This window comes from Stenella coeruleoalba, assembly GCF_951394435.1.
Source record: "Stenella coeruleoalba genome assembly, chromosome: 3".
NCBI lineage: Eukaryota > Metazoa > Chordata > Mammalia > Artiodactyla > Delphinidae > Stenella > Stenella coeruleoalba.
The window spans coordinates 48,701,103-48,720,414 of record NC_137148.1 but is presented as its reverse complement, the minus strand read 5'-3'; the positions used below and the strand labels follow the sequence as shown (position 1 = coordinate 48,720,414).

Here is a 19,312-nt window from a genome sequence, read left to right as displayed (position 1 = left end):
TGATTTATATGTTGGTTGGGCTTTGAAGACAGGCAGAGCTATCAGTCCATTTCCTTGTTTCTTCTTCCCAAGTTTCTTCCTAACCTCTGGACCCCCGGGGATTCTCCTCCATTCATAACGTGTCTGGCCTCCTTGACCTTCTTTTTACCAGCACAGAGAGGGAAGGAAGCCCTGAGAAGTTGTTCATGCACCTGGGTCAACCTGACATAGCTAGGGCTGGAGATTTTCTTGTTCTTCAGCTAAATGAAAGCCTATTCCCCACACACACACACCTTTTTTTTTTTTAATCACATTGTCAATTGTTAATGTACCTGTGATGAGTGAAACCTTTGCTGATTTTAGAGGCATACCTACCATCAAATTAATGATTCTCCTCTGGAAATGCCCATACCCACCTGCCTCTCAGTCTGAATCCTGGTGGGATGCTGGCTACAGGTAATGATATTTACCCGGCTCATTGAAATGTCACACTTAGGACTGAGCCCTGTAAATTATTATTGTGCTCATGTTATATTGTAAAGATAAAGGTCAGATCAGGGCTCAGATTTATTCACACCCATGATGCATTTCTGAGAGTTAGCAGAAAAATAAAACTATTGGGTCTTTCCATTAAAAGTACATACAAGTGGAAGTGGGCTTTTTCCCCCCCCCAAAGGAAAAGAAATACCACAGAAACAGGAGGTTTGGGGAATAAATACAAGTAAAGGAGAATTTGGCTCATCTAAGGTCTATAAATCCTACCTCCAATTTTCTGCACATTTTCTGACAGTCCTTTACAAATAACTGGACAAGGTCAGGGATAAGTTCAGGAAGACTAAAGGAATTACTGAGCATTGATCCTTGCTAGTGACTGAGTAGGTCACCTTCTTCCTCGCAGGACTGAGATGGTCCTCTGGTACTCCAGGGAAACTTGTTTGGTAACTGGAAAGCCCATCATTAGAGCTGGGCAACCTTTTGCCCAGTTAGTCACAAAGCACATGACCGTTTACATTGAACTGTATGTAGAGTTCCAAGAGCGGGATTGCTAACCTGAGAGCCCTAAACCCAGGGAGGCTGGCAGTGAGGAGGGAATGATGAAGCAGGGTAGGTGGTCCTCCAGTGTGGACTGAAAGTCAGTGCTGGGCAGTGGGAAGTGCCCATTGCTGGTGTCTTTGCCACACCAGCTCTTTGAATACATCACGGTCTGAGTGTTGTTAGCTGTCAAAGCAACAGCTCTCACCAGCACTTAATAGAAAGTCCCAGACTGGCTACGTCAAATGATTTTTCTTCCATAAAATTTGGCTTTTGAGCTTTGAAAGAATCTACTGGGCTCGCCCCCATTTTTCTTTCTAACTTATCCTTTTAAGGATTATCTCCAATTGGAGAATAATGTTTGAAGGGTTTAATCTTCCAAACTATTTTAACAAGAACTGGTGGATAATCTTTTACTTGCCTCTCTCATTCCTGTGATTCCTCCTCCTTCTCCTCCTTACATTTCTCAGTTGAATCTCAGTGAATTTATTTTGATATTCTCCATCTTCCTATATTCTCTTAAAGATTTTTGTTCTCTATTAACTGATTCATAATAATTACCACTACAAACTCTAAGTGCTTACTATGTGGTTGGCACTGTATTGGACATGGCAAAGAAGGGATAATTTGTGTTTCATGTTGTTTGAGGCATTTGGTAATCTTTGTCGTTTTAGTATAAAGAATAAAAAAAATCATGTTTTACAAAGCTTATAAATAATACAAAAATTAGGGAATAATAAATACATATATAAGTCTACCCTATACTATTACACCTAGAAGAAAATCACTTGCTATTTATTTTTTAGTATTTCTTGGTCATCCTTCCCAACATTTACCACCACTCCCCCCCAAAAAGGGAGAAAAATGTCTATCTGTCTCTAACCCCCCATCTTTATTTTTTCTTTGGTTCCACTTAAAAAAACCCAGAACATTATTTTTGAAAACAGTAATTGCTTCTGCTAACAGGTTTCTCTGAATGGAACATAGTTTATCTTTAAGGGAAACAGTCAAGTAATAGGAAGTGCAGACAGTTTGCCACCCAGAGGAGGTAAAAGAGGGGAACTAGATTGACTTTCTGTCCCAGCTTGGCTATTTCCTTCCTCACTTTTGTCTGTGTTCTTTCTATTTTCCCCCAGGTGGCGTGTTTTTGACCCATCAAAAGGTATATATAGTTCTTTTCAAGGAACATGAACAGCAAGTCGCAGCGAAAGTAGTGTTATGATTTCTTTGCCCTGGATGTTTAGTTTCAAACCAGAAGCTGAAAGAACTGCTAAATGTAAGTCATTTTCAAAACATCTTTCATTCATTCCTTCAACAATCATTTATGGGGTACCAACTTTTCCAGACACTGTTCTAGGCACTTGGGAGATATGACTGAACAAAACAAACCCAGATCCTTGCCCTTGTGAGTTTTTTGGATTCTAGTTGGGGGACACAAACAATATATAATAAATCTAATAAATGAGTTTATTATCCAGCTGGAGGGGAGGAAAACATTTCTTTTTCTTCTGTCCATCTTAGGTTCATTGGATAGGGCCCTGTAAATCAGAGTTGCCAAAGACAGATTAACAAAAACAAAAACAAACAGAAGTTGTTTGTTTGTTCGTTTGTTTAACATGTGCATCACACACCCATGTGAGTATTCAGTGATGAGTAACTCAAAGGAGTGGTTGGACCTCGGGCTTATATAGCATCTTAACAAAAGAACAATACATTTTTAGAGAAGTGATGAGACAAAGGGAAAAAGGACTTTGAGTTTTTAGAGCAGCAAATTGTGGGAAGGTAAATTATGAGGGAACAAATGGAAGATAAGGGCTAGTTAGTAAGGTTTGTTATATAGGTTTCTTTGGTGTTGTCTCCAGGCTGATACTGGGTCTGTTTTGATTAACCACTGTCCTTCCTGGCAGAGAGGGGAGGGGGGACACCTTTACAAATTTATGTCTTGCTTTTAGGCAAATAGGGGGTGGCCACAGAGCTTTTCTTACATTTGCTTTTTCTCAGTTGCCTTCAGCTCAAAATAATCCTTATGCCAAAGTGGTGTATTTGGTGTGGCATATTCTGCTACCCTTCACATCTTATTAGAAGATAAGTGCTATTGAAATAAAATGTAGAGCAAAATAAGGGGATCAAGGGTATAGGGGTGTTGCAGTTTTAAAAAAAAAGTGTTGCAAAGTTGGTCTCGCTGCGATGACATTGGACAAACACTCCTTTCTCATCTAGATCCCTCAAGCGCTCACAAAAATATCAGGAGGGCTAAGCCACAATCAACTTTGCTATGGTTTATCTTCACGTAATGTGGGAGGAGCTGCCCTTTTATACAATAAGCCACTAAGAGAAGCGTGGAAACAGGGCTACAGTTTGTATCTGTTTCCTCCTCCTGGTGTAGGGAAAATATCAGTGCAGAGAAGAGTTATACAGGTAAAGACAGATTAGAAACTTCAAAGCATACTATGAATGATGTGTTCTCTATTTCCTAGTGTAACCTAGATACAACTTTTTTTGTTTGATGCCTCATTTCTGGGCCACTAGGTGGTATCCATATAAAACTGTAGTTTTAATTTAGAGATACCTGTGCATAAGTATGTTACAGAGTTTCTATAAAGAGTTTTTGTTCAATTCGCTTGAGGTTTGTGAGTAGGTTGGTACCTGTGTGCATTTGTGTGTATGTGAATAGAATTGGTCTTTCTTCTTTGTAAAAGATGCTTTCTGTGTGCAAAGTATTACACAGCTTTTATTCTATTTTTATAGATAATTGTAATCATTGTCTATTCAGTTATGTTAATAATTAGAGTTTGTATCATTTCTAATCTGTGAAACAGTGATTCTACAACATGTATCTTTTTGTGGCATCTAGAGTAAGGTTCTTACAATTGTTTGGTTGTTCATAGCATTTATAATGGAGACTGACTATTTAATTCCCTTCTTTGAGGGACGTTGGAGTCTGATAAGTAATACATCAGAAATGATTATGGAAAAGCAAACCATGAATGTGTCCCTAGGGAATAAATATATCTTTGGGAAATGAAAAGAATCTCCTGAATTTCTATCCTGTCACATGCTAAATTGAGAGCCATTTAGATGAGATCACACCCTATGCAGTGCCCAAGTTGTATGTTTTAAAACAGATTGTCCCTCTTTTCTTCTGAATGTGTAGGCAAGAGCACCTACTGTTTTCCAATATCTTTTTGTGTGGTTTGGCTGGGGATGGGGTGGGATCTCTATAGAATTTGGAATCAGCTGTTGGTAACTTTTTAAAAATAATAATGCACCTTTCAGGGGTTAGGCTGTGTTTTGTCCAGGTAAAAACGTCCATTGGAGGGAAATGTGGAGCCACACTTTTGGTGAGAGGAAGCTAAGTGTAGGGGTGGTGGGTGTGGAAGGGTGAGTCGGCCTGGTGCTAAAAGGTTTGAGCTCACTTCAAGTTTTCCAAGCATTAAATAGGAAAGAGAAGTGATCAGAAGCTGCAAAGAGAGAGGCAGGAATTGCGCAGATCCAGTTCTTCCCCTCAGCACACCTTTGGCTGTCAGAAACAAAACATGGCCTTTCCTGTGTGTTTATCTGCACTGTCTGGGTTAGAAGCTTCTCTACCCTGGCCTCAGACCCTGAACTCTGAGATGGAATTCCTGCTCTCTCCCTCCTCACTGTGGGGCTCAGGTCCAAACCTTTCACTCACTAGGTCTCTTTCCATCTGATAAAGTGAAGATAATACTGTTTGTCTTCAACAATAAAATGTGTGAGAATTCTATGCTTTTCAGGGTAAAGGGATGAACTAATACTCTAATTCTAGTCTTGTTATAAGACATGTAGAGAAAAATAAGGAATCTTTATAAGATTACATCATTTACAAAGAAAAGTTAAAAAATCATATGGATTGAATCACAAATACAGTAATTTTATATTTTTGCTGCCTCCATTTGAGGCATAGCTTTTGTACTCTGAAGAAACCATTTGATTAAAATCATTAAAGGGCCAGAAACTATTTAAATTTTTTTTCTGATGTGTATGTTACCTTGAATGATAAAAGTTTATAGAAAGTTCTGGATTCTATCACATTATTTTTGTCTAGAATGAAGATTGATGTAAAGTTTTCATTCTGCCTTTCTAAATTTAACAGTCTGTGTCATTAATAGCCAGGCGTGTAATAAAAGGACTTAGTGATGATGAAAATAGCGAATTTATTACTGATATATTTTCTTTCTTACAATATTATCTTCCTTGAATCCTACATTTTAGATAGAATTTGATGCTTATTAGCATTATATTAGAAGAAAAGGAAGCAAAGACTTTGCCATATTATTACCTGTTAGTCAGTGAGGGACAGGGCTCCATGAAGGAAGAGTGGAGATGGCATTGAATGAAGGGAGACATGTGAATTTTCTCTAAAACAGGTTTCCTCACAGATAATTTAGAATTGCTCACTACCTGGGGTCTCTCTGCCTCTAGGTTCTTATGGTGAGCAGGTGAGCACTGAGTGAATCTGTCCTGATGTTGTGTGGCAGCTGACTTGAAGATGGCCCCCACAGACTCCCACTTCCTGGTATTCACGCTCTGTGTAATCCCCTCCCCTGGAATGACTTGCTTCCAACCAATAGCGTACTGCAAAAGTGATGGATATCACTTTCATGATACAGTTTCAAAGACTGTGACTTGCAGACAGGCAGTCTCTCCATTGCCCTCTCACTTGCACATTTTGATGAAGCAAGCTGCCATGCTAGAGAGGTCTGATGTGGCGAGGAACAGCATGTGGTCTCTGGCCAACAGCCAGAGAGGAACTGAATCCAGCCAACAATCAGGTGAACTTGGAAGTGGATCCTTCCCTAGTCGAGTCTTAAGGTAACTCCATCCCAGCCATGACCTTGATTGCAGCCTATGAGAAAACCTGAAGTGGGGGACCCAGCTAAGCTGCACCCAGATTCCTAAACTACAGAAACTGTGAGGTAGTTTTAAGCTGCTAAGGTTTGAGGTAATTTATTATGCAGCAATGGATAAATAATAGATAACTAGTACACTCTGTTACTGTACTTTGAAATGATTCTGGTCACTTTGGGGAAAAAAGGGAAGGATGTGATAAACTAATTCATACTGCGGTGTTCGGGAACTCAGTATGCAACCCCTGCTGGAATACAGTGTCCTCAGAGAGGAGGTGATGCCAGCACAATAGAATTTTAGGATTTGGGGCAATAATGGGGACAGTTTCTTTTGAGAATGGGGAAGCTTTCTGGAAGTAGACTCTGCCTCTTGATGGGAAGTGCTTACAGACATGGGAGGGATTATTGATGGCAATGATGGAGACTATATACCACCTGGTCCATCCCATAGAGTCTTGTGTATAGGATCTTTTTGAGGGATATCAGTAGAATGTCTCAAGCCCAGGCATGTTCCACAGGGGAATCTCACGCAAGGATGCGCCGAGTCCTGGGGATGCTACCGTGTATCCTCTTGAAGTTTTTACACTCCAGCAGCTTCCGGGGCTCTGCGGCCCCAGTGGTTTCAGATGGAGATGCTGAGTGTAGTGGAGGGGTTACTGTGAGGTCAACTCCAGACGTTTGAGTGCTGGTTTGAGTGATTTTCTGAGGGTTTGCCTCTTCCTGTCTTTGAGGAGGGTAATCACCCACTTTTCTCCCCTCCCCCACCGGGGATAAATCCGGTTTGGGGATGTGTGTGACACTGTGTAACTCTCCCTTTATTTCCTGTCCCCTCTCCTATCTACTCCAAATCCCTTACCATACTCAAGCAGAATTATAAAATGTGAGAGCTGGAATTCACCCTAGAGATAGTCTAGTTCGGTGGTTTCCAACTTCGCTTCACAGGCTGTTTGAGATTTTATTGTCTTCCTTCTGCAACTTTAGAGCAACAACAGGGAGGGTGAGGGAAGGGAGCAAGTGGGCTTCCAGTGGCTCCCTTTCTCCTCCTCCAGCTTTTATGTACTTCATTTGTTGGGTTTCCATGTAAATTTTTTTTCATCAAGGGTTCCACTGTTAAAACCAGTTTGAAATCTCTGAGAATGAGGCCCACCCAGCAAGGTTAAGTAACCTGTTCAGACAGAGCTGGATCGGGGAGCAGCATAGCCTGGGGCAGCAACCTATAGAGAATGTAAATACATCCCTGGAGGTGTGAGAAGATGCAGTGAATTGCGTTTACCAGACCTCTGCATTATGTGTGGGGTTCAAAGGAATGCAAAGATGAGCTTCATGGGTGTGTGGTATGACAGCCTCAAGGGGCACTTGTGAGGCCACATAAGGTCACAAAACTGCTTTGTGGGAGGATGGAACCAAGAAACTGCACATTCTCATTTCAATAACTAGAATATATGCATTTCTCTTTCCCTCCTCCCACATCTAGTGCTCAGCCTTCCCCCTAAATTTTGGACAAGTATTTAAAGGGGCATCAGGTTTTTTGCCTGCAGGCAGCACTCCCATGAGTCTATCTGGCTTGGTGCCCTCGGGAACATGGCCAGCTAGTGGTTGAGTCAGAGTGAGGAACTGAGTCTCCAGACACCTACCCCAGCATCATTCTCTCACTATGAAACCCCTTCTCCTTTATAAAGAAGCCAGCATGATGATGCTTATCAATATACAAAGGACATACAAGGAACTTGTTGCCCACTGCTTAGTTTTTTTATTCAAATAGATCAAGAATATAGTTTCTCTCTCTTCCAGCTGTTATGAGACTTGCTGATTTAGTGTGTGTGACCCTTCGGATAAAGGCATAATGTAAAAAAAAATTGTATTAATAAAATATTGCTAATATTAATCAATATGAAATGCAATAGTGTTCAGGGGTGAGGAAGTCAGGACAGAATGTTGTAAACTCCTCTGCAATCTGCAAGACCAGACACTTCCCAATGCTTCTTGGTAAATACTCAGCCTGGAAACGGTCCCCCAAAGTGCAGTAAAATGTTCAACTCTAATGTTTGTGTTAGGTGGAAATTATGGTTTGGAAAACTCTAGCAAATCTCTTCAATCATGAAAACAGTGAGAGATTAAATTTCATGTAATTATCAAGTCAGAATGGAAGCCACATCGCATTCTCCGCTTTATGTGAGAAAGAACTGCTTAAAAAGGTCAGGGTCTTTTATATTCCTACTGTATAGGCTACATTCTAATTGAACTTCTTAATGTATCTGACAGAAAGGAAATAGCTCATTTTGACCTTCGATGTCCAGTCTTTGGTTCACATAACCTAATAACATGAGATTATTACTTTTGTATTTTATACACGTCTGTTATGAAGACCCTTGTTCCAAGGATAGCAATCAAAATTTTGTTTTTTATATATTTTTCCGTTTGGCTATAAGAAGCTTGTACTTAGGGACATTCTCTCATTAAACCAAGAGAACATGATCATGTTATTTTCCTTTTACAAAGTGAGCCGCTGAATGACAGGAGAGTTGAGCAACTTCTCTGAGTTCACAGAAGCCGTGGGTAGAACTGGGAATCAAGCCAGTCCTCCTGATTTGCTGGGCTTTCCAATCTTTCAAAAAGTGTGGAACCCTTTCAATGTTTAATTCTGACCCTACAGAGTCCCAGAATCACATACCTTCTCTGTCTCTTTTTTTTTTTTTTTTGTCTCTCAGGTGCTATTTATTGGGCACGGCCAGTGCCAACCTGCATCATGGAGATAAATACGATTTTTCGTGGGTGGGGAGAGAGCCAATAAACAAACTGGAATTGAAATTGAAACCAAAGCCAAAGCACACTAAACAATCCACTGCATGGCTGTGTCAGCATTAGATTAACAAATTAGCTCTAAAGACCTAAAGAAACAGCACTGCCTGTGCCCACCCCATAAGCATTCACACTTAAGAAGAAGCAAAATATCCTATCCTATTCTGAAGAATTGTTAAACATCTCAAGGAAAGGGGATTTAGCCATACTCTGTTGATCCTGCTTCTCTTTGATTTTTACCTCTCCCGTGGTCACTTGCTTTTTGTCTCCTTTACATGCATTTTTCTCCTCCACCAATCTTTATATCCTGCTAGTCCTTGGGGTTATATCCTAGGCCCTCTTCTCATTGCCACTTACATTTTCTCCCTGGGTGATTTTGTCCAAGTCCTTCCTTCAGTTACCATAAAGAGGTCGACAATACCAAAATCTGTGTCACCAGCCCAGGCCTTTTGACTTAACATCTCCATATAGCTGTCCTTAGGGCCCCTCAAATTTCACATATCTCAAGCTGAGCACATCATATTCTTTATTCCTTACCTCCTTTGCTTACCCTCCACTCCTTTGCCTACCTTCCACTCCTACTCTAGACTCTCTTACCTACTAAAGTGAAAGGTGTTACCATCCACTTGGTTTAATCAGCCAAAAACTGGGGCCAACCTTAACTCTTTCTTCTTCATCACTTGCCAAGTCTAATCCATTGCAAAATTCTTCCGATTTTATCTCTTATACAGCTCTCCCATCTGCCCGCCTTGATTCATTTCCACTACCACCATCCTGATCTGAGCAACTGGTCTTGTACTTTGCCTGCTCCAACCATCCCGATACACAATGTACATCCACTACCTCTCACCCAAGGGTGCCAAAGAACCTGATAGAAGATTGTGAACACTCAGGAGATAAGAGTTCTGGTCTTGGCTCTGTCGTTTACTGGCTGTGTGAGCTTAGGTAGGGCACAAGACCTCCCAAGGACCCACATGCCCCCATTGTTCCATTGGGTATAAATAATACTTTTCTTTCTTGAAGGTGGGCATTTGGCCAGCTGATCTCTGGAAGGCCCTTCAGTTTTAAGATCTGCGATTGTGTGCAAGACCTCAGAAGTGCTGACACATCGAAATAACAACCAGCCATACACTGATTAATCCAAATAGCACCACTAGAAATCCATTGACAGTGGCATTTTGGGATTGACATTTTTCATGGTTTTTGGCCATTAAGCACCTTTTAAATATCCTATTTTAGAATTTACCATCTTGTGATTCCTAAAACTCAAAATAAATGGGTGAAACTCAGTTTCTCAGCCTCGGGTGGAGCTAGGACACACTCATGTTAACTCGGCCCTGGCAAGGAACATACCTTTTCTGAGATTTAAGTAAGTAAAAAGGTAACATGAAGGAAAAAAGACCATTTTGGCCAGAAGGGCAGAGAGACATTCATTTTTAAGAGGCAGCATTGGCAATAGCAGATGTTAGCAGTGTCACGCCTCTGCTCAGCCTGTGCTTGTGTTTGCACCAGCGGCAGGAGGTCCTTGATAGAATAGTCCGATGGTTTAATATGTGCATTATTTATGGCTTCATAGCCTTTGAGCCTGGTTCTCTAACCTTCCTGGAGGTTGTATAGACTACCTAATATGCTTTAATAAATTTCATCTTTGTTTAAACAAGCTATGGGACCTCTGTTTTTTCTACCCAGGAATGATAAGCAGTTCCTCCTCCTGCAAGTATCAGAACACTGTTTTCTCTGGGAAGTCCTTCTTGGCCCCCAGATTACGTTAAATCTCCTCGTTGTATGTTATTATGGTAGATGGTACTTTTCTTCTTCTAACGTGTATCATATTTGTAGAGGTGATTTAAATCACTTGTGTGTCTCCCCTGATCCACTGTAAACTCTCTGAGGGCTGGGGTATGTCTTCCTTGTTCCTCCTTTTTTTTCTCTAACTAACAACATATTGTATAGCACATAGTAATTGCTCAGTAAATGTTAACTCGAATCAAATAACTGATATCTAAATGACTTATGCTGTAGTTAAAGACCAGTTTTCTTCATTAGAGGTGAAAAATAGCAGCTCATCATCCTTATTTTTTTGCCTAAGAATAATATTAAAAGGTAACTTGGACTAATGTTGAGGTTACTAGAACTTTTGGATGTTAGACCTGATTCATTATTAAGCCTTCTTGAGTTGCTGAAGTTGCTTATTTCTTTGAACTTTCTACTTTTAAAGACAGAGATAGAGGTTTTTTTTAGAAGATAAAGCTGACTAGATTAGCTGCATACTCTCCACTCACCTCCTCTCAAGGACCCACTAAAATAGCAATGAAAAGTATATGAATTCACAAGCACAAAGAGAAAGAGAGCGTGAGTCCCCAGCATAGGATGGAGGGTGCCAGATATGGCATCGAGGGAAGTCAGAGCCCAGGGTGTTTATGGGGGCTGTGGTCAGAGAGAGCCGTTCTCCCTCCCCACATCATGGTGCAGTAGAAAGGTGGGGGTAAGGTGTAGGCAGTGAATGTGCTGGTAAATATTTTACAACCAGTTCTCTGAAAGAGAAAGAAAGCAAGAAAGGAAAAAAGGAAGAAGGGAGGAAAGAAAGCAAGCCCCAATTTGTAGCATTTACTGATTTTTGTGGTGGAAGTACACCAACATAGTCAGTTTCAAGTTACCCATGTGGCATCATTTAATTTGGGATTGATTGAGAAGAAATGTACGTGATTGGTTCTTTGGACTGGCAGGAGATGGTTCTGGCATATCATTGGGTATAAGGCCAAAAATGGTGAGACTGGTCCAACTTTAGTGTATAGAGAGGTCAATACTCATAACCTACTCCCCAGTTCATACAAAGAATGCCACAGCTAGGTGTCTGTCATCTCCCCATCACCACACACACACAAGGCTTGGAAAGCAAACCAGGTTCAGAGATGGAGCTCCAAATCTCTAAGAATGAATGAGCACCAGAAAGGAATTATCTAGGAATATTTATAAAGATACTTACTTATTTATGTATGTATGTGTGTATGTATGTATGTGTGTGTGTGTGAACGTGTGTGCTTATACAAAATTTTAAACTGCTTTAAAAGACTATTGACTATTTAAAGCAAAATTATTAAAATGTTTTGTGAGGGTTTAAAGTAAAATATAAAAACAGTGGTAGCACAAAGGGCACAAGGGGAGAAATAAACCCATGCTTTTGTTAAGGTTCCTACACTGTTCATGAAGCAAGATGATACTGTTTAAACATAGTCTTAGATGACTTAAAGGTACATGTTGTAATTTCTAGATCAACCTCTAAAGAAATAAAATCAGGAAGAGGAATATAAAAGAAGTCAATACTAAAGCATAATCAATTCACCTAAAAGAAGCCAGGAAAGGAGAAATAGAAGAGCAAAGATCAAATGTGATAAATATAAAACAAATACCAAGATAAAAGACTTGAATCCAACCATTTCAATAATTAAATTAAATGTAAAGAAATTAAACACACCAATTAAAATTTTTAAAAGTTAAAAATCCAGTCTCTCAGTTGCACCAGTTACATTTCAAGTGCTCAGTAGCTACACATGGCTTGTGGCTACTACACCAGACAGTAGAGATATAGAAATTTCCATCATCACAGAAAATTCTGTTGGACAGCACTGGTTTAAAGAGTGGCTAACTCAGAATGAACTAGGAGGATGAAGCACTCCAGGAGTAGGATTCAGTAATAATATGTAGATTCCGGATAGTGTGAGTGAGCAAGTAAGGCAATTGAAATTTTCAGGAAAAACGAAAAGTTAATCAAGAAAGTAATGCAGTCATAGTGTATTTGACTCTGTAGTGAACAGTATTTACATGAGCAAAACTGTGTCTATTGCTGATAATTGATTTCTTCTAAACTGGTGGATGACTCTTTGGGAGAGTGGGAGACAGGAGAGATGGTGACAGATGAAAGAACTAAAGCTCATCTACTGTAAGAATAGACTAATTGGTACCAAATAGCATTGATAAAAGTAATATCCACTTTTTTTTTTTAAGGAATATGGAGGTGACTAGCATGGGGAGAGGAATTTTTCCCTGGGGAATAGAACAGGAGATGAGTTGGAGTAGGGTAGAAAATTAGGGTAGAAAATTGTTTGTCTTAAGACTTTTGGAGGTATTTGATTTTTAAAAACATAGGCGTATATTAACTGGATAAAATAAAATACTTGTACAAAAAACCCCAGACAGAATCTAGTTGTATCTGTCCCCTTAGTATCTGATCAAGATATTCAAGAAGCTAATGGGACCACTGATAGTTTATGGAGCCTGTGTGTGATAATGAAACCTGTTTAATGTACTATAAAATATATTATAAATAAATGTAATAAAAATACATAAAAAGATCAATATATAAATTATAAAGAACTAAGACACATTCTGCAGGTGCAAAGGAAGATTTATCCATTGGCAAGGCACTCTGGGTCCCAAGAATATGAGAAAAAAGAAAGCAGAAAGAGATGCTGTGAGGCCCAGGAGCCTAAGGTGGTTAAACTGATAGTACTTTTTTTTTTTTTTTTTGGCCACACCACGCAGCATGTGGGATCTTAGTTCCCCAACCAGGGATTAAACCTACGCCCCTGTATTGGAAGTGCGGAGTCTTAAACCACTGGACCACCAGGGAAGTCCCAAAAGCAAAAAAAAAAAAAAAAAAAAAAAAAAATATATATATATATATATATATATATATATTTTTTTTTTTTTGGCTGTGCTGCGTGGCTCATGGGATCTTAGTTCCCTGACCAGGGATCAGACTCAGGTCCACGGCAGTGAAAGCCCAAGTCTTAACCGCTGGACTGAGAGGGAGTTCCCTCAGGTGGGAAACTGAGCAAATGATGGAATGCTGGCTTTATGCAGAGCCTGCCTCTTCCTGTCATGACCCCTAATGGTACTGCTCAGAACAGAAAGAATTGCCCCCTTGAGAGAATGAAGCCAGAGTCCAGGGAATCTGAGCTCCAGGCACTGTGCAGCAAGAGAAATGTCTATTCCCTCTTTACACATGGGATTTCTGGGAAAATCCTGGCTCAGAGTCAGGCTGACTTAGCTGGGGCTGCAGCTTTGCCACATTAAGGCTGTGTAATCAGAGGTGAGTACTTCTACAGTCATTCTCAACCTCTTAGTTTAGGCTGCACTTACAAATATTGGAATTTTGGGCAACACGATTGAAGAGATGAAAGACTTAAAATGAAATTGAATCATTTTGTAATAATTGAAATGTAGGCATTACTACTATATAGATGTTTCCTAAAGTCTATAAAGGTATCCAAAGTTCTGTACTTTTAATTTGAAAGATTTCCCCCCAGCAGAATGTCACTCTTTGCATATACATGCCCTGATGATACCTCCATCCATGGAGTAAAGCTTTTATTTATTTCCCTTTGGTGCTGACTTGCCTTTTTGCCGTCCTTGCTTCCTAGTCTAATGTGAGCAAAATTGTTCCCAGTTCTACATCTTGCAACACAACCTACTCAGCGAAATACTCCATCAGGCAGTTAACTGTCTGAATTGTCTGCTCAGATGGGAAGTTGTAGCAGAAGGCAATTTCTTACCCAGATTAAGATTTGGCAGAACACCGGGAGGGTTTAAGGTTCACAGACATGACCTACAACACTGGTTGGAAACCACTGGCTTACCCTCTCTGGCAAAAGTCATCTCTGACCCTGGAATGAAGCACGTATAGGATGGTTCTCCACTGCACTGTTCTACCTCACAATTCTCTATGGGGGTAATTGTGAAAATTCCTGTTGTACCAAAGAGGAAATTGCTTTTTAGAGAGGGTAAGCTGTTGGTTCCATTTGATGGGAGCAAATTTTTTTTTTCAACTCCTATATCCTTGTTCCTGCCTGCCTCCATGTATATACTCATGTGATATACCTCCACTGGTCATCTAGAAATGTCTAAGGCAGTCTGATTTCATAGGAGGGAGAGAGAGCTACCTTTTCATTGCAGTAATCTGAAGCTATCTTCCCCAACAGCTGAGTAATGAGAAACAATTATTATTGATAAACTATTATTATTGAGAAACAGTATAACAAAAAATATATGGGAGGTTGTGAAAGGTTAGACCAGTTGTCAATAGTCATACTAAGAGAGTAAGCCATACAGATGCAAGTGGCAAGTTACTGTGGCATCCTAAAAGTTATCTTCTTTTTTCTTGTAATTTTCTTTACTGGGGCACTTGAAAGCCTTTGGAAATTAGAAGTTCTATTCCCTTTCGTGCTCAATGACATCACCATCCACTCTGTGATCCAAGTCATGAATCTGGAAATCACTGAGGACTTTCCTCCCTTACTCCACAAATACATCTGTTTCTTCATCACACTCATTTGACCCATCACACAGTCCTATTAACCTGAATTCCAAAGTGTATTTCTTATCTATTTCCGTCCTATTCTAACCATGAGTGTAGCTTTAGGGTTGGACTGCCTGGGTTGAACTCAGTTCTGTCTCTTGGTATCTATGTACCCTTCTCCAGCAATTGTATTGGAGGGCACCTATTACCTAACCCACATCAGCTGCTCCCAGGTGTTTCTCCCCTACACTACAAACAGCTTCTTACTTCAGTCTTCAGGGTTTCTTTTCCAGTGAGGTTAGACACTGTCTTATTGTTTAGTTACCCTATTTACTTCTTCCTCTCTGTTCATGTCTTTTGCCCATTTTCAAAACTTAGACTATTCTTTTTTATGTTTTATTTAAAATTTTCTATATTCACATTTTGACCTTCTCTTTAGAAGCAATTTATTTAATATTTCTCTTCATATTTCAAGTTACTCTTAGAAGCAATAAAATGTGAGTGAAAATAGTGAAACAACAATGCCAAGGCAGTAAATATCACCCCAACGTAGAGTTTCCCTAGAAATTATTTGCATAAAGTGAGTAAACTTCATCTTTAGGATGTTAATGCTGAATCATATTATCATCACTGTAAATTATTATTGCTAATAATTAAAAAGGTTTTTATTGCAGTATAATTGATTTACAATATTGTGTTAATTTCTGCTGTACAGCAAAGTGACTCAGCTATACACATATATAAATTCTTTTCCGTTGTGGGTTATCCCAGGATATTGAACATAGTTCCCTGTGCTATACAGTAGGACCTTGTTGTTTATCCATTCTGTAAGTAATAGTTTGCATCTACTAAGCCCAGACTCCCAGTCCATCCCTCCCCCAGAGTAACCACAAGTTTGTTCTCTATGTCTGTGAGTCTGTTTCTGTTTTGTAGACAGGTTTATTTGTATCATACAATATTGTAGTTTCCACATATAAGTGATATCATATGGTATTTGTCTTTCTCTTTCTGACCCACTTCACTTAGTATGATAATCTCTAGTTGCATCCATGTTGCTGCAAATGGCATTCTTTTGTTCCTTTTAATGGCTGGGTAATATTCCATTGTATATATGTACCACATCTTCTTTATCCATTCATCTGTTGATGGACATTTAGGTTGTTTCCATGTCTTGGCTATTGTAAATAGTGCTGCTATGAACAGAGGGGTGCATGTATCTTTTTGAATTATAGTTTTATCTGGATATATGGCTAGGAGTAGGATTGCAGGATCATATTGTAATTCTGTTTTTAGTTTTCTGAGGAACCTCCATACTGTTCTCCATAGTGACTGTACCAATTTACATTCCCACCAACAGTGTAGGAGGGTTCCCTTTTCTTCACACCCTCTCCAGCGTTTGTTATTTGTAGAATTTTTAATGATGGCCGTTTTGACTGGTGTGAGGTGATATCTCATTATAGTTTTGATTTGGATTTCTCTAATAATTAGTGATGTTGAGCATCTTTCCATATGTCTATTGGCCATCTCGGTCTTCTGCCCATTTTTTTGATTGGGTTGTTTTGTTTTTTGTTGTTGAGTTGTGTGACCTGTTTGTATATTTTGGAAATTAAGCCCTTGTTTGTTGCATCATTTGCAAATATTTTCTCCCATTCCATAGGTTGTCTTTTTCTTTTTAATGGCTTCCTTTGATGTGCAAAAGCTTGTAAGTTTAATTATGTCCCATTTGTTTATTTTTGTTTTTATTTCTATTGCCTTTGGAGATTGACCTAAGAAAAAATTGGTATAATTTATGTCAGAGAACGTTTTGCTTATGATCTGTTCTAGGAGTTTTATGGTGTCTTGTCTTACACGTAAGTCTTTAAGCCATTTTGAATTTATTTTTGTGCATGGTGTGAGGGTGTGTTCTAACTTCACTGATTTACATGCGGCTGTCCAACTTTCCCACTACCACTTGCTGAAAGACTGTCTTTTTCCCATTTTATATTCTTGCCTCCTTTGTCAAAGATTAATTGACCATAGGTTTGTGGGCTTATTTCTGGGCTCTCTATTCTGTTCCATTGGTCCTTATGTCTGTTTCTGTGCCAATACCACACTGTTTTGATTACCGTAGCTTTGTAGTATTGTCTGAAGTCTGGGAGGGTTATGTCTCCTGTGTTGTTCTTTTTCCTCAGGATTGCTTTGGCAATTCTGGGTCTTTTATGGTTGCATATAAATGTGAGGATTATTTGTTCTAGTTGTGTGAAAAATGTCATGGGTAATTTGATAGGGATTGCATTAAATCTGTAGATTGCTTTGGGTAGTATGGCCATTTTAATAATATTAATTCTTCTAATCTAAGAGCATGGGATATCTTTCCATTTCTTAGAATCATATTTAATTTCCTTAATTAATTAATTTATTTTTGGCTGCATTGGGTCTTTGTTACTGTGCGTGGGCTTTCTCTAGTTGTAGCAAGTGGGGGCTACTCTTTGTTGTGGTGCACAGGCTTCTCATTGCGGTGGCTTCTCTTGTTGTGGAGCACGGGCTCTAGGCACAAGGACTTCAGTAGTTGTGGCACAGAGGCTCAAAAGTTGTGGCTCGTGGGCTCTAGGGCTCAGGCTCAGTAGTTGTGGCGCATGGGCTTAGTGGCTCCACGGCATGTGGCATCTTCCCGGACCAGGACTCGAACCCGTGTCCCCTGCATTGGCAGGCAGATTCTTAACCACTGCACCACCTGGGAAGTCCCCTTTATTAATGTTTTACAGTATTTTTTTTGTTTTTACTTTCTGCTATTTCATTTTTAGTATAAAGAAATGCAACCTATTTCTGTATGTTAATCTTGTATCCTGCTACCTTGCTGAATTCATTTATCGGTTCTGGTAGTTATTTATTTATTTATTTTTTGCCATACGCGGCCTCTCACTGTTGTGGCCTCTCCCATTGCGGAGCACAGGCTCCGCATGTGCAAGCTCAGCGGCCACGGCTCACGGGCCCAGCCGTTCTGCGGCATGTGGGATCCTCCCGGACCAGGGCACGAACCCGTGTCCCCTGCATCGGCAGGTGGACTCTCAACCACTGCGCCACCAGGGAAGCCCGGTTCTGGTAGTTTTTGTATGGAGTCTTTAGGGTTTTCTATATATAGTATCATGTCATCTGCATATAATGACAATTTTACCTCTTCCCTTCCAATTTGGATACCTTTAATTTCTTTTTCTTGTCTGATTGCTGTGGCTAGGACTTTCAATATTGTGTTGAATAGAAGTGGTGAGAGTGGGCCTCCTTGTCTTCTTCCACATTTTAGTGGGAAGGCTCTCAGTTTTTCACTGTTGAGTATAATATTGGCTGTGGATTTGTCATAAATAGCTTCTATTATGTTGAGCTATGTTCCCTCTATACCCACTTTGGTAAGAGTTTTTTCATGAATGGAAGTTGAATTTGGTCAAATGCTTTTTCTGCATCTACTGAGATGATCATGTGGTTTTTGTCTTTTCTTTTGTTGATATGGTGTATCACATTGATTGATTTGCATATGTTGACCCATCCTTGTGAACTTGGGATAAATTCCACTTGGTGATGGTGTATGATCTTTTTTATGTGTTGTTGGATTTGGTTTGATAGTATTTTGTTGAGAATTTTTACATCTATATTCATCAAAGATATTGGCCTGTAGTTTTCTTTTTTGATGATATCTTGGTCTGTTTTTGGTATCAGGATGATGGTGGCTTCAGAGAATGTCTTTGGAAGTATTCCTTCCTCTTCAAACTTTTGGAAGAGTTTGAGAAGGATTGGTATAAGTTCTTCTTTAAATGTTTAGTAAAATTCACCTGTGAAGCCATCTGGTCCTGGACTTTTGTTTGTAGGGTGGTTTTTTTATTACAGATTCTACTTCACTTCTAGTGATTGGTCTTTTCAAGTTATCTATTTCTTCTTGATTTAATTTTGGTGGGCTGTATGCTTCTAGAAAACTGTCCATTACTTCTAGGTTGTTGAATTTGTTGGCATATAATTGTTCATAGTATTCTCTTATGTTTTTTTTGTATTTCTACAGTATCAGTTGATATTTCTACTTTTTCATTTCTTATTTTGTTTATTTGGGTCCTCTTTCTTTTCTTCTTGGTGAGCCTGGCCAGAGGTTTGTCAACCCTTTCAAAGAACCAGCTCTTGGTTTTATTGATTTTTTGCTATTCTTTTTTTAATCTCTATTTTATTTATTTCCTCTTTGATCTTCATTATTTCCTTCCTTCTGCTGACTTTAGGTTTTGCTTGTTCTTCTTTTTCTAATTATTTTAGGTGATATGTTAGGTTGTTTATTCGAGATTTGTCTTGTTTTTTGAGGAAGGCCTGTATTGCTATAAAC

At 39.4% G+C, this 19,312-nt stretch overlaps 1 long non-coding RNA gene across 4 annotated transcripts in view; it reads left to right on the top strand.

Annotated features, from left to right (window-relative positions):
• The window catches only part of LOC307185014, a 224,145-nt gene that overhangs the window by 78,966 nt on the left and 125,867 nt on the right, over window positions 1-19,312 (top strand). For all 4 annotated transcript variants that reach the window (XR_013827838.1, XR_013827839.1, XR_013827840.1 and 1 more), the window contains exon 2: window positions 2,148-2,287. This is a non-coding gene — a long non-coding RNA (uncharacterized lncRNA). The remainder of the gene's footprint in view (window positions 1-2,147; window positions 2,288-19,312) is intronic.